The sequence below is a fragment of the Talpa occidentalis genome, unplaced genomic scaffold (assembly GCF_014898055.3).
Source record: "Talpa occidentalis isolate TD23 unplaced genomic scaffold, MPIMG_talOcc4v2.1, whole genome shotgun sequence".
Lineage (NCBI taxonomy): Eukaryota > Metazoa > Chordata > Mammalia > Eulipotyphla > Talpidae > Talpa > Talpa occidentalis.
Window position 1 is genome coordinate 53,918,790 of NW_026555331.1, and position 14,394 is coordinate 53,933,183.

Consider the following 14,394-nt stretch of genomic DNA (forward strand, 5'->3'; position numbering starts at 1 on the left):
AATGTGAGTGGAAACTGACATTGTAAGAAATAATATGAACTTCAGAGAAAGAAGAATTTTTGTTGGAAGTTGAAAATGAATGGTTAGTAGGTTGCAATGGAGAACTAGGATAAACACAGCGTTGGCTTTTATAACTTATATGAGAAAAGTTATGAGTATTGCACAAAAGGCTGAGAGACAAAATATGTCTGAGTATTAGGTTTCCACTAAGGAAAGAAAATGCAGGCAGTGATAGGTAAAGAGTTTGAAGATATAAGGAATTTATTTTTCCATAAATCAAGAGTTAAAAATAAAATCATTGGGCCTCCCTGGTAGTGCAGTGGTTGAGCGCTGGGTTGCGAAGCTGCCTGCAGACTCTGCAGCGCCGGTTCGATCCCCAGCTACTCCCCGGCCACCGGAGGAGGATCCCACATGGTGCGCAGACCTCTCCTGCCACCCGCTGCTCCCTTCAGCAGTGTACTTGGGTCCTTCTGCCTGCTCTGCTCCCCGCTCTGGCTTGGTGAATTCTCTCACCCTCCCGCGCTTCTGACTGTACCCAGTGCTTGTATAAATAAATAAATAAATCTTTAAAAAAAAATCATTTTCAGAGCATTCTGCCTTTAGGGAGTACTGGAATACTTCCCAAACTTGTTTTAGAAAGAAGGACTTGTTCTGGAGGTAAGGGGACCTCTTGGTTTCCAATAAAAAACTGAACATAACTCCTTTACTTATAGTTCTACTGACATATCCTCAAACATTGGATTAGGAAGTACTGTGAGATTAAAAAAAAAAAATTCTTGGGCCTCCCCGGTGGCGCAGCGGTTGAGCGCTGGGTTGCGAAGCTGCCCGCAGCCTCTGCAGCGCCGGTTCGATCCCCAGCTGCTCCCCGGCCACCGGAGGATGGTCCCACATGGCACGCAGACCTCTCCTGCCGCCCGCTGCTCCCCTCAGCAGTGTACTTCAGCCCTTCTGCCTGCTCTGCTCCCCACTCTGGCTCTGGTGAATTCTCTCGCCCTCCCGCGCTTCTGACTGTACCCAGTGCTTGTATAAATAAATAAATAAATAAATCTTTAAAAAAAAAAAAAAATTCTTAAGAGAATAATGGCCACAAAATGGAGATTATTCAGACTCACATTATCCTATAACGTTCAGCCTAAGCAACTATCTCCAGTATACACTGAAGAACCCAAGATAGAAGACCTGCAACTTTCCATGCAGTTAAGTTGCAATGTTATGTTTGAAGTATAGCATTATTTTCTGTTTAGGAAAGTAGCCCTGTGGAAAAGGTGACTAATAAATAAAAGACACTCAAATATTCTCAGGGTGATTTTTTTTCCTTCAGTTCAATCCAACACGTATTTATTGAGTATCTCCTCCTCCTGGCACCATGCTAGTTGCTGAATGTCTCAAAACGAAAATGACTCATTATGATAAAAAAATTCCATTTTCTACTTTATTAAATTATTGGTAAAAATATTCCAGCACCAATAGTCATATATCCAAATCATGGAAATATCTGGGCTCATATGAAATATGGGTAAAATAATTTTGTTGATGATTTTGCAAGCTACACTGCCACCTATTTGCTAAAATTCTAAAGGACAGTCAGAACAAGCCTAAAGAAATTACAGCTCTAAGTGATTTGGGGAAACTTACTGTCTCTAAACTTCTTTTCACATCTTTAAAATGGGGATAACAACCATACTTACTTCCAGGATTGTAGGAATAATAGGAAAATGTTTTATAGACTGAAATGCCCATATAAATGTTAGTTACTGATTTTTGAAACCAGCCACAAAAGTGTGGAAAGACAAAGCTTACCTTGTTATAGCCTATTTTACTGACTGTACAAAAACACATCAAAAGTCAACTGTTTATTTGACATTTGCACATCATGGTTGAGCAAAGACTGAAAAACCACAGATAAAATGAGAATGTTATGCTTGAAGTTCCAGTATACAAAAGATGATTTATTAAGTTTCTTTGCTTTCCTTCTGTGTCAACAGCTGTATTAAGAAGTTACTAGTCTAAGAATTGCAGATCATCAGTCTTCTGCAGTATAGCAGGAAACTAATCAACAGTGGGTTAAGGAGGGTTTCCTCAGTGTTAGAGAGGTGTTGTTGAATAAAAGCTATGAACTAAAATCCATTCTGTAGAACCAGTCTCCCAGGACAGAATTTTTTGTAAACTAAGCAGTCTTACAAAAAGAGGGTGAAGTGGAAAGTTGGTGTTGTATACAGGTTTGGTCTTAGAGTAATAGAATTAAATTTAATAAACATTAAAAGTAAAAAAGTAAAGATTGGCTAGGATCAGTTTCAAAGCATAAATACTTCCTCATGAAAGTTCTGACAATGTTTATGTATTCATGTTCATGACATTTTACATTTATGGAATTTTTTTCCCTCTTTCAGAATTAAGGAATAATCCAAAATACAGGGAAATATTTAATTAAATCTGTTAAGGACTGAATTTATAAGATATGTTTGTAAACAATAGAATGAGAAATTATAATTTATCTCCTAGATCATATTTTACCAGTCTTGGAAAAGTTTAATATCTTATTTTTTAATATAATCATATGTGTTTAATTGTTACTTGGTTAAATAAAAAATGATTTGTAGGTATTTTAAAGGCATACAGAATCTCTAGTATAAATTTACTTAAGAAATATCTTTCATAATTATCTCAATTATTGGGGTCCTTAGATATTTAATAAGGAAAACAAAACATTTACATGACACACAGAAACAGAGAGCTGTATGTTAATGTTAGTATTCCATAACAAATTAGAGTAATATTCAAATTTTTGACTAATCAGAATAATAATTTTCAGGTTAATTTATAGCAAGATAAAGTCTTATTTTCAGAAACAAATCTTACACACAAACCTATGTAGGTGGCAGAAAACAATGGAACTACCCTGGTTTTAGGGAAGAGCCTGGAATGGTGCCCCCAGAAGCACAAGGCAAGGTCTCCAAAAACAAGTAAAACAGTAATGCCTCGAAATTCACCAATACCACAGAATAGGTGACTGTGGCATAGCAGTGACAGACTTGGGTTCTTAGTTCATTCAAGTTGATTTAATAAAATAGATTGGGTCATTTATAAACAGAAAAAATGTATTTCTCATATTTCTGAAGACTTGGGTAGTACAAGATTAAGACACACACAGACTCTTTGTTGCCAGAAAAGGGCTCCCTTCCTGGTTCACAGGTGGCCATCTTTGTGTGTCTTCCCATGGCAGAAGGGATAAGGTACTCTGTTCTCTTTTTCATAAATTTTAACTAATTCTTTTCTTGAGGATATCACCCTATGACCTAATCACTTTTCAAAAGCCCCAACTCCAAATACCATCTGTCTCCACTGGGGATTACAAGATTAGGTTCAACCTAAAAATTTGGAAAAGATACAAGCATTCAGGTTCTAATTGCATTTCTACCATTAATTGTATTTGCTTTCTCTAAGGCTTATGTTCTACCTCTATAAATGGAGATTTAAAAAAATTAGCTCACAAAGCAGAAATACAATTTTAAAGAAGTTAATATAGGTAAAGCCAAAGCATTTCATATGGCTCCATGTAGGAGCCTGCTCTCAAGAGGATTATAGTCTAGGAGAGTTGGTAGCCATGCTCTACTAGTTTCTCTTTCCATGCATCTATTAATATTCATAGCAATAAATCTCAAACAGGAAGACCTGGTCTTCAAGAAAGGTTTACCATCCACCAAATGAGAATTCCTGGGTTAGACAGTCATATGAACAAATAAGTTCAAACAGAACAGTGCAGAAATGTTAAGATGGTGTAAGTGCGATGGCCCAAACCCAGGGTTTAAAGCAGACTAATGGATCCTGAAAAGTTCCCAGCTACCTAATTTAATTGCCTGAGAGAAATAGTGGTAGTATTTTGTAGGAAGAAGTTTCTGCTGAGGAAAGAAGTATTTGGCCATAAGAAAGTAATGAAGAGAGAAGAGATTTTTAGAAGGGGAAGATTTGTTGGACATGAAAAAAGACTGAAACAAAATTAGAATCAGGGAGTATTCATTTATCCTATGATCTACTAGAAAGACAATCCAGCGACACAAATACACCAAAGCATTATTGATTTACCTCAGGTTGATAACTAACATGGTCTCAAGTAGTGGAGTCATAGGAATGGGTAAGTGTAAAGAAATGGCATAGCTGGAGGAGACGAATGACTTGCCCTTCCAAGGTGAAAATACTATTTGCTCTCATATTTTTGGTTTTGGATTTTAGGTATTCCAGATAGGAATATTTTTATCCTTTCTCTACTGAAGAATAGGATCTATATAGATATTTCGCTATTTTTGTGTTAACTAAATACAATTTCTTATTCTTCTTTCCCTTAAATTTTAAGCATCATTTGAAAGTTTTTTTTCTTACACAATAAATCCTTTATATTTCTTCTTTGATGATTGTTCTAGAAATTCCTTTGTATAGCATGTCTGAATCCATATAGTAAGAATGCAAAAACTTTCTTAATAAACATTAAAAGCATCAGTGAAACTTAAAAAGGAAATGACAAATTCCAGGAATTCAGATTAAATAAATAAGTACAAGCATCTGATGTATGTTTCTTTTTTTTTTTTTTTTTAAAGATTTATTTATTTATTTATTTATTTATTTATTTATTTATTTATTTATTTATTTATTTATTTATACAAGCTCTGGGTACAGTCAGAAGCGCAGGAGGGTGAGAGAATTCACCAGAGCCAGAGCAGGGAGCAGAGCAGGCAGAAGGACCGAAGTACACTGCTGAGGGGAGCAGCGGGCGGCAGGAGAGGTCTGCGCGCCATGTGGGACCCTCCTCAGGTGGCCGGGGAGCAGCCGGGATCGAACCGGCACAGCAGAGGCTGTGGGCAGCTTCGCAACCCAGCGCTCAACCGCTGCGCCACGGGGGAGGCCCTGATGTATGTTTCTTAAGAAATGTGAATACATTTTTATAGTTGTAACATCATAGGTATTTACCTACAAATTACTCAGCTTTCCTTTTTTTCCAAAAAAACTTGTTATTTTTGAATAAAAATGTCCTAATATATTGAGCAAATGTATTGGAAGTTTATATACTGGAAGTTTATATATCAATTATTTCTTAACTTACGAGATTTTTGTAAATATTATTTAAGCTTTGTTTCAAAAATTTCACAAAAATCACTAGATCACATGCTTTCTATAGAAGCAAACTACATAATATGCAGAAACAGATGAGGAAGTCCCTGAATTCTGACAAATGATACAGCAAAATAATCTTGAAAGATCAAAGCCTTAAATCTAAATTTAAAACCAAAACCTAAATTTAAAAACAATCATACAAGAAGATATGTTCCAGGATTGTGTTAAAAAAAAAAACAAAACAGCTAGTTACTGAGTGAAGGTTAAATGTTTTGACTTTATAAAAGAAAAATAAAAGGGAGCACAATATCTACTTTATATTAGAACATATAAAGATACAATAACAAAAACAAAACAACACACATTTTAACAAAGGCTAACTCTCCACTGCCCAAATGCAGGAGTGGCTGGCTAAGTGGGCAAACTCGGAATTTAGGCCCATGAATTGGGAGTAATCCTGTCTCCTTGGTTTACAAACTGAGGGAACTGAGAGAAGTTACCACATCTTCCTAAATTTTAGTCTCCCTACCTACAAGTTGGATAATAATTAAGATCTGTTGACCAAAATTAATAATAGATATTAGTTGTGACATTAATATATCTAGTAAACTATGATGAAAAGAAGAATTTCAAAGTAATAATAAAGGTACAGGTTCTCTAAAAAAAAAGACAGTAACAAATTTAATTTGAAAATACATGAAATTAGATCCTATCTCACAATTACCACTAAGATTGATTAAAGAATTCAAGGGGAAAATGTAAAAAAAATTAAATATCTACCTAATATTGGGAAGGGGAAACCACACACACACACACACACACACACACACACACACACACACACACACACATAAAAGGAATGAAATAAATAGAAAGAGAAAAGTAGACAATTAAAAAAACTACCATTAACCCATTAACAGCATAAAAAGGCAAAAGAAATTTGCTACAATATTTGGCACAAATACAAAACGGAACAAGTTTTTATTTCTGATGTATAATGCATATTAACACTCAATAGGGAAACAAATTCACCAAAATAAATATGGTTGATGGCAAAGAAAAAGCAATTTAATAATAAAAATTGAAATATATGAGCCTAATAAATATATGTAAATACCATTCATTAATAATCAAAGAAATTTGTTTGTAAATGAAGAAATCCAACTTTAATGATGAAAATTATTCCATTTTATATTAATCAGTATGATAAATTATTTTGATAATTGTTTGTTTATTCATTTATACATTCTAAGTAAAAACAATTTTGGTAAGGGTTTGGAGATTCCTGGTTAAAGTGGCAAATGAAGTATATTTTCCAGAATTTTAAAATAGTTCATGATTTAACTCTTTTACGAATCCTTCTTCAGGAAAACACTGAGAAACTAATGTTTTTGTGCAGTTGTTTTCCAGAACATTACCTCTAAGTCCGAAATTTCAGAAGCAACCTAAAGCAGTGTTTTCCAGTTTTTTCCACATCAAAACAAACATAGACATAATATTTGTGCAATATGCCGTGGCCCTGAAATAGACTGCTTGCACTGAGCCCAAACCAGTTACCTAGAGGACTGAAGTGCTTGGATCCAAGCATCTCTAACACCAGTCATGACCATTAGTAACCTGAGAAAAGCTGGTTGGAAATACCCAAACTAAAAATCTAACATTAACTAAAAAATAACAACCCTGTTTTATGGTTTGACATTAAAATTAAAGTCTTAGACTTTAAAAGATAAAATGATATTTGGTCTAATAACTACCAAAAACACATTTAAAACTTCAATAATATTAAAATTAAAATTAGATTTATTGGATTTTATGTGAGACTTTATCATTATCTTATATAAAGAAAAGAATGCAAAGTTGCTACAGAGTATAGTGCAACTTTTATTTTTTTATTTTTATTTTTTTAAAAATTTATTTATTTATTTATACAAGCACTGGGTACAGTCAGAAAGGCGGGAGGGTAAGAGAATTCACCAGAGTCAAAGTGGAGAGCAGAGCAGGCAGACTGACGAAGTACACTGCAGAGGGGAGCAGCGGGTAGCAGGAGAGGCCTGTGCACCATGTGGGACCCTCACCCCGTGGCCGGGGATCAAACCGGCGCTGCAGAGGCTGCAGGCAGCTTCTCAACCCAGCGCTCAACCGCTGTGCCACTGGGGAGGCCCCTAGTGCAACTTTTAAATTACAATATTTTTCAGACACACATGCATAAAAATACTGGAAAAATGCTTCAAAATGTGAAAATTTATTTTTATGTTTATGGTATTATGGATTTAAAATTATTTATTTTACTGAATTTTCCATTTTTTTACAGAAAGTACTATTGCATTTATAGTAAGAAAGGTAAATTTGAAATAAAGAAAATTATAATAGATATTTGAAAATTAGGCCAAAATATAGCTTAAAAATACTTTGCAACTCTATCAGTGATATTGATGTTGATATTTTATTAGCATTTAAATATCAAAAAGAGGAAAAAGGAGCTCAATATCTTAAAAAGTGATGGACATTCAATATGACACAGCAGTCAACATCGTTTCAAACACAGTTCCTAGATAATTTTTCCCAAATACTATTTTAATAAGCACATTCCTGAAACTCAGAGTTTGTATGTGACCACTTTTTATAATAGGTAAAAAATGATTTTGATTAGAGTAATATGGTTGAGAGGGAGAGGAAGCCCATAAATGTTTAAGCTGCTATAGGAAAGCACTCTGAATTTAATCATTTTTACATAACCTGTGTAGTTTTCTCAACTGAAGAAAAATTTTAACCTGTAAGGGACAATCTCCAGTGGGGAATTTCAAAGTTTTCTATCCCCATTATGGAACTTGACTAACTTCAGGTGTTTCACACACAAATGGTTCATTTTAGCACACACCCTGCATGGTTCATAATCAGAAAATGTACAGGGTTTTTACTTTCCTACACAACATAACCCATACTGCTTTTCTTCCTCTGCAATCTATATAATATCTTATTGGGCATTATTTTAGTTAGAAATCAATTGTTCTATATCAATATATATTAGCCCAATCTTCTTTCCCCTTATCATGAAAATAAAATGTAGAGTTTAACTTATCTAAGAATAATATCATAATTTTAGTAATGGAGAATCAGTGAAATTATGTAAATAAACTAATTATAAAAACTACAATTGTTTTAATGTTTGTTTTGTCATTTCTATCACCTAGGCCATTTTTCCCCCAATCTAAATGTAACATTTAGAAGCCATATTTTAAAAACTCATAGAAGTTTTAGACAATAATGTTTGGATAGGTCTGGGAAAATATTTTCATCATGAATGTTCTAGAAATCTTGATAGACCTAAAATGTCAAAAGGAAAAATTCCACCAGACCCCAAAATATGGTTAGAACATGCCTACCATACTAGTTTAAAGCAGTTTTACTAATGTCCTAGATCAATGAGTGATAAAAACCAGGCAAAATCCCACAGGTTAAAAGTGAAAAGACATGGTGAAAACCTTTAGGATTAAGTAAAATGTATACTAATTGCTGTTATTTAGCAGACAACTCCTTGCTACAATTAGTTGCCAGCAATTTGTCACACTACCTTTCAAGAGACAAAAGCTACCATAATTTATTACCTCTATTTGATGAGACTATAATGATCATAAAGAATACAAGTTGAAATATATTTAATCTTAGTTTCATAATACTAGTTGTGTGCCTTTTTCCATGTTAGATATACAATGCAAGAAAAAAATAGCAATTTTTTCATTAACCTATTCATTCAACATGCTTCCATTGATCAACTATTTAAATCAATACACATAAAATTATAAACCCTTTGAAATATTTGTAACAATCTACTTACCATAAAATTTTATAATTTAGTGTGAAAAAGAGTTTGGAAGATATTTTACTGGAAACATTTAAAAATGTCAACTTGTGAGGGTGATGAAACAATTTTCAGGAGTGAAGAGTTCTGTGTAGGGAGAAACATTAACAAGAAACAAAGTAAAAAGTAGTGCATTGTTTAAAAAATGTCTAAAGGTCCATCAAAAAATGTTCTGTGCCCACATTTCATATTGGAAAACATGGATCCAATCCTTTTAATGCTTGCTGTCAAATCTAAGTGATCATTTCAAATGTATAGGTCTTTCTATCCATGCCTCAGGAGTGAAGAGGTAAAGCTGGGGAGTTGGGTGAGGGGGGGAAGAAGGGGTAAAAGGAATGCATCTCCAAGGGGAAAATTCTATTTGTCTTGAAAGTCGTAAGCAGTTTTCTAGAGTAGTAAAATAAAAGGCACTAGTACAACCTGTATATTGTGACAAGTCAAATGATTTCAGCAGACTGCAAAATTTTCTTTAAATCTATTCCCTTGCATTTCCTTAAATTTTCTCTTAAGTCAGTACTCATTATTTTTTAACATCGTTTCTAGGAGTTGCCAGCATTTGTTATAAAAGGATTTCACTGTGCTAATACTCAGAATAGATTCATGTGGAATTCTGCTGATTTATATACTATACTGACCAAATAAAATTTTTTCAACTAACAAAAGCCAATCAGTTCATTCTTTCCAACAAAAAGAATTAATTCAGGAATTGTGTCCCTCATGTAAAATGCTTTTCTGAAAAGGTATGAACCAATGAATAAAATCAATAATATTTTTATAAAGGAAAAAGAGTCAGTAAAAGATTTTGAATGTTAAATGTCTTTGCTAATTATCTTTCATTCCTATTAGGTTCATGTTTGTTCAATAATTTCAAGACAGTATAGAATTTTTAAGATTAAGAAAACCATAGGACCAGGCTGCAGTCCTTCCATTTGGGTTGCAGCCTCCCAAGCACTGATTGGCCTGGGAGAGACTAGGCGAAGCTCCTAGAGCCCCACTGGGCTCCTCCCCTGACAGTTAGACACAACCCTGGCCTGCCCCTGAGGACCGTCATTGCCTGTGATACTCCTCGGTGTCCCCTGGGCTTCTGGAGCAGAGATGGGGCTGAGGGATGGGCACAGGGCACGTGGGGTGCTTCCCCCCCGAGGGTTTCTTTGGGATTTCTCCTTAGTGACTGCTGCCCTTCCCCTGACCTCCCCAGTTTCAGTTGTGTCTGACAGAGCATTAGGTTTTCCTGTTACTGCTGTTTAATAATATAGAAAGATTCTGCTTTTGGCGAAAAGAAAAGAAAAGAAAAAAAAGAAAAGAAAAGAAAGAGGGAAGGGAAGGGGAAGGAAGGGAGGGGAGGGAGGGGAGGGGAGGGGAGGAGGGAGGGAGGGAAGGGAAGGAAGGGAAGGGAGGGGAGGGAGGGAAGGGAGGGAGGGAAGGGAAGGGAAGGGAAGGAAGGGAAGGGAAGGAAGGGAAGGGAAGGAAGGGAAGGGGAAGGGAAGGGAAGGGAAGGGAAGGAAGGGAGGGGAGGGAGGGGAGGGGAGGGGAGGGGAGGGAAGGGAAAAGAGAAAGAAAGAAAACCATAGGAACTGTGAAAAAAAATTCTTTGATGTTAAGGCTCTCTGGATCATTGATCTAAAAAAAATGTATGTACTATATTTGTAACTTGAAAAATCATCATCAATATCTGCTAGTTGGTATTTTGTTCTTAAAATTTTCTTTTACTTGGTTCATTTTTAATAAATAGAATTATCTGATAAACCTAGTTTTGATCTTCATAAACTGTAGATAAGTTAAGAGATATTCCAGAACACAGAAGAAGGAGGGAGAAAGTAAAATTCCAAAAGAATGACTCTGCTAACTTGGGGAAGGATAAAAATTTAAACCTAAATATCCTTTATCTCGCTCAAATTTTCACAAGATAGTCATAACATATTTTAAACACAGGTTAAGCCATAAGGGATAAAGCTTCTAAGAACATGTAATCCATTTATACCCAAGATGGAAAGTTAGCAAATAGAGAATTGAAATAGTCTAATTGGTTTTTAACATTTGTAACATTTATATCTCTGTGGGATGGAGATTAAAATTTGCCCTGAGGTATTTTACATGTCTTAGGGTAATAAAGAAAAAAAGGATATTTTGTTCCAATTTACTATTATTGTTCAAGTAAAGCCATGATTTTCTTCTTGATCTACCAAAAATACAATCCCAAGAAATATTATAGAAATATGTTTTGGGATCTTTGTGTCTAAAATCTAAAATATCATCAAATTGATATAATTTTCTTTGAATCCATGTTTTCTTCATAATTAAAGAGCTACCTACTAGAAATTACATTCAGATTGGAGGGTCCTGATATTAGTTGATTTTTCCATGTGTTACTTATATTTCACATATTTCCAAAGAGAAATGGTAATTTGACATTAAATAGAATTACAGAATTTAAAAGAACTCAAAATCTATGAAATAATAAATAAAAACAAGTCAAGTCTTTTTAATAGGAAAGTGTGAATACTGTAAAATAATAGGAAACAGAAATCTGTGTTATTGCTATTATTAAACAAGCCAAGTACTAGGGACATATACATTTCTGATTTTAGAAAGTAATTTTGAAAAGAATTGAATGGTACCCTCTTTCTATTTATTAAGGGAGATAGATAGGTTTTGATGGAATTCCCAGACAGTAAAGTAAATGTTTGCAAAAAGTGATAAATGACAAGATTATTACAACCTGATTATTACAAAAGATGACATGCTTTTATCATCATGAGGTTATAAAGACAGAGTAACATTTATAAATGTCAGAAAGTCCTTTAAAAAATTAATGCAATCCTAGATTATAATTCAAAGACAATATTTGTATCAAGTACATACCCCATTATACCCTGGCATAGGAACATTATTTGGAACCCTTGTCTAGGGGACTTGTCAAATATGAAAAAGTTCAGAGAAAACATTACAGTACTGAAATGAAAGGTGTTGTAGATAGAAAAATAAAAAAAACTCAGATGGTACATGCTAACAGCTTCTAATATCTAGAGATGAGTTAATAGGAGGAAGGAGTGGACTCAAGTGATTATCTCAGTAATAGAATTAGAACCAATTATTATAAGTGGTTCAGAGGAATGGAAGAATGTCTAAACATAGGTATAAACTATTTCTGAATGAAACAGGAAAGCACTAGGAATAGCAAGAATATGCAGTATAAGGAAAATGCACAAGGGCTCAACTCCTGACCTCATGTCTTTAGCTTTTAGGTCCTTGATCCAGTTACTAAGTTTCTCTGAATTTCTATTTCCTTATCTATAATATGGATGTATTTGCATTGGGTAAGTATGGGCAAGCAGCTCAGAAAGTTGAATAGGATAGAGAAAAGGTTAAACTAGGTGACTGCCATGGTTCTTTTTATTTGAAAGGTTCTCCCATCTTATAACAAGGGGGAAAAAAAAATTTTTTTTCATCTCATGGTGAGAAATTATTGCTACATAATTTCAGCCATTCAATATATGCATTGTGTACCTACTATTTGTAGGCAGTCTTCTAGAGACACAACTGAAAAAAGATCCACAAATATTCTTGCCCTCATAGATCTCATATTTTGTGGTAAGAGAAGGACAATAAACAAATTTAAATTATATAGTATAATAGAAGGGGATAGTACTACATAGAAAAAAGATGAGAAATGATTAGGGAGGCTTCAACGAAAAAGTGAAATATGACAAAAATATGTTATTTCAATAAGTAATTAAAAAAAATTAGCAGGAAATGCACTGGAAAATGTACCCTTAATCAAATCCTGTGACCGAAATAATATTACAAAGAATGTGATTTCATCAGTGTTATGATCTACACTGTCTTCCACTCCCACCCCCACAAATTTATATGTTGAAGTTCAAACCCTCAATACTTCACAATGTGACTATATTTGGAGATAAGTTTTTAAAGAGGTAATTAAGTCATATGAGAGTCTTAGGATGGATACTTAGGATCCTTAGGATCCTAGTCTGCTGGAGACCAGCTTTCGGCAAAATGTCTGTCGGGTCAGGTGTCCCTGAAAGGATGAGACAGTCTAGGCGAAACTTAAAGGGCTGAAGGGAAGGGGAGTGAGGCAGACACAAACACTCTTATATTGGTGAACGCATCTCCTGCTGAGGGTCTCAGTGGGTCTTTTTTTATACATTAAGGCAAGCGATGGGATTACATCATCATATGCATAGAAGCAAAACAAAAACAATTAATACATTCCTTTCCCATAGACATTTTGGCACCTATGTGTTTTTGAGAAAAGAAACGACCTTAAAAGTTAATAGATAATTAAAATCTAGACTCATTATTTCAGCCTAAACAACTACCTAGGTCAGCTAACAGTCCTTGGTACCACCCTATCGCCAAGGCTACAATATCAGGAGACTCCTCTATCTATATGGCCTGCAGCTAGAGACCAGACACTTTCCAGTAATCAGTTGTTAGAACTTTTTTCTACCTAGAAACTCCTAGTGTAATCAACTTCATGATTCATTACAAGGCTTCTGTATGGAACTTCCATATGAGGAATATTATGACCAGCTCTGGGTTGCTTATCAGACATGCCCTTGCACAATAAGTATTTCCCATTGTCAAGTGGGCCAAATTATTCAGTGTTTAATTTTCAAGCAAGTAATTTTCCATGCCATGTACTTACAATATTCTTATACATATAATTTATTGCCCAATGTATATTCTATGAGGTTTTTTTTTTTCTTTTTATGACCAAGAACAAAAAACAAAGGGATGTTTAATCTTCAACCCCACGGTGTGAGGCACAAGGAATCTTCAGCCCCACAGTGTGAGGCTCTTTAAAAGTCTTCCGCCCTGGGGTATGAGGCCCATTTTCTTCAGCCCCACGGTGTGAGGCTCTTTAAACTTCCGCCTCATGGTGTGAGGCCCTTTTCTTAGCTGCTTGCCAGTGTCTTACCTGACTGGGGCAGCAAGGCCCCCTGCAGCACTAGTCCAGTATGACTGGTATTTTTATAAGAATACATTAGGAAATAGAAAGTAAAGAGCTAATCACAACGCGAAAAATCAGGTAAGATGGCCAAGTACAAGACAAGGAGAGAAGCAGAAGAAATTACACCGGATAACACCTGGATCTAGAACTCCTAATTCCAGAATAGTGAGACAATAAATTTCTGTTGAGTCACTCAGTCTGTGTTGCTTAGTTACAGCAGCCCTAGCAAATTAATACAGAGAATATTGTAGCACATACACCAAGTGTAAATATTAAATTCTGGGCATTGCAAAATTGCCTAGTTATTTTTATAGCAACTCAAAATCTTTTTATAAACTTCATATTTAGAATTTATAGGTAGATTTTGGTTTTTCTGAATTCAGCTTGTTGGGTTTTCTGTCAATATACTTTGTAGCAGAGATACAGTTTAACAAAAATAATATAAGGACTTCAC

At 34.8% G+C, this 14,394-nt stretch overlaps 1 protein-coding gene across 1 annotated transcript in view; it reads right to left on the reverse strand.

The window, feature by feature from the left end:
• The window catches only part of CUNH8orf34 (chromosome unknown C8orf34 homolog), a 334,852-nt gene that overhangs the window by 56,753 nt on the left and 263,705 nt on the right, over positions 1-14,394 (reverse strand).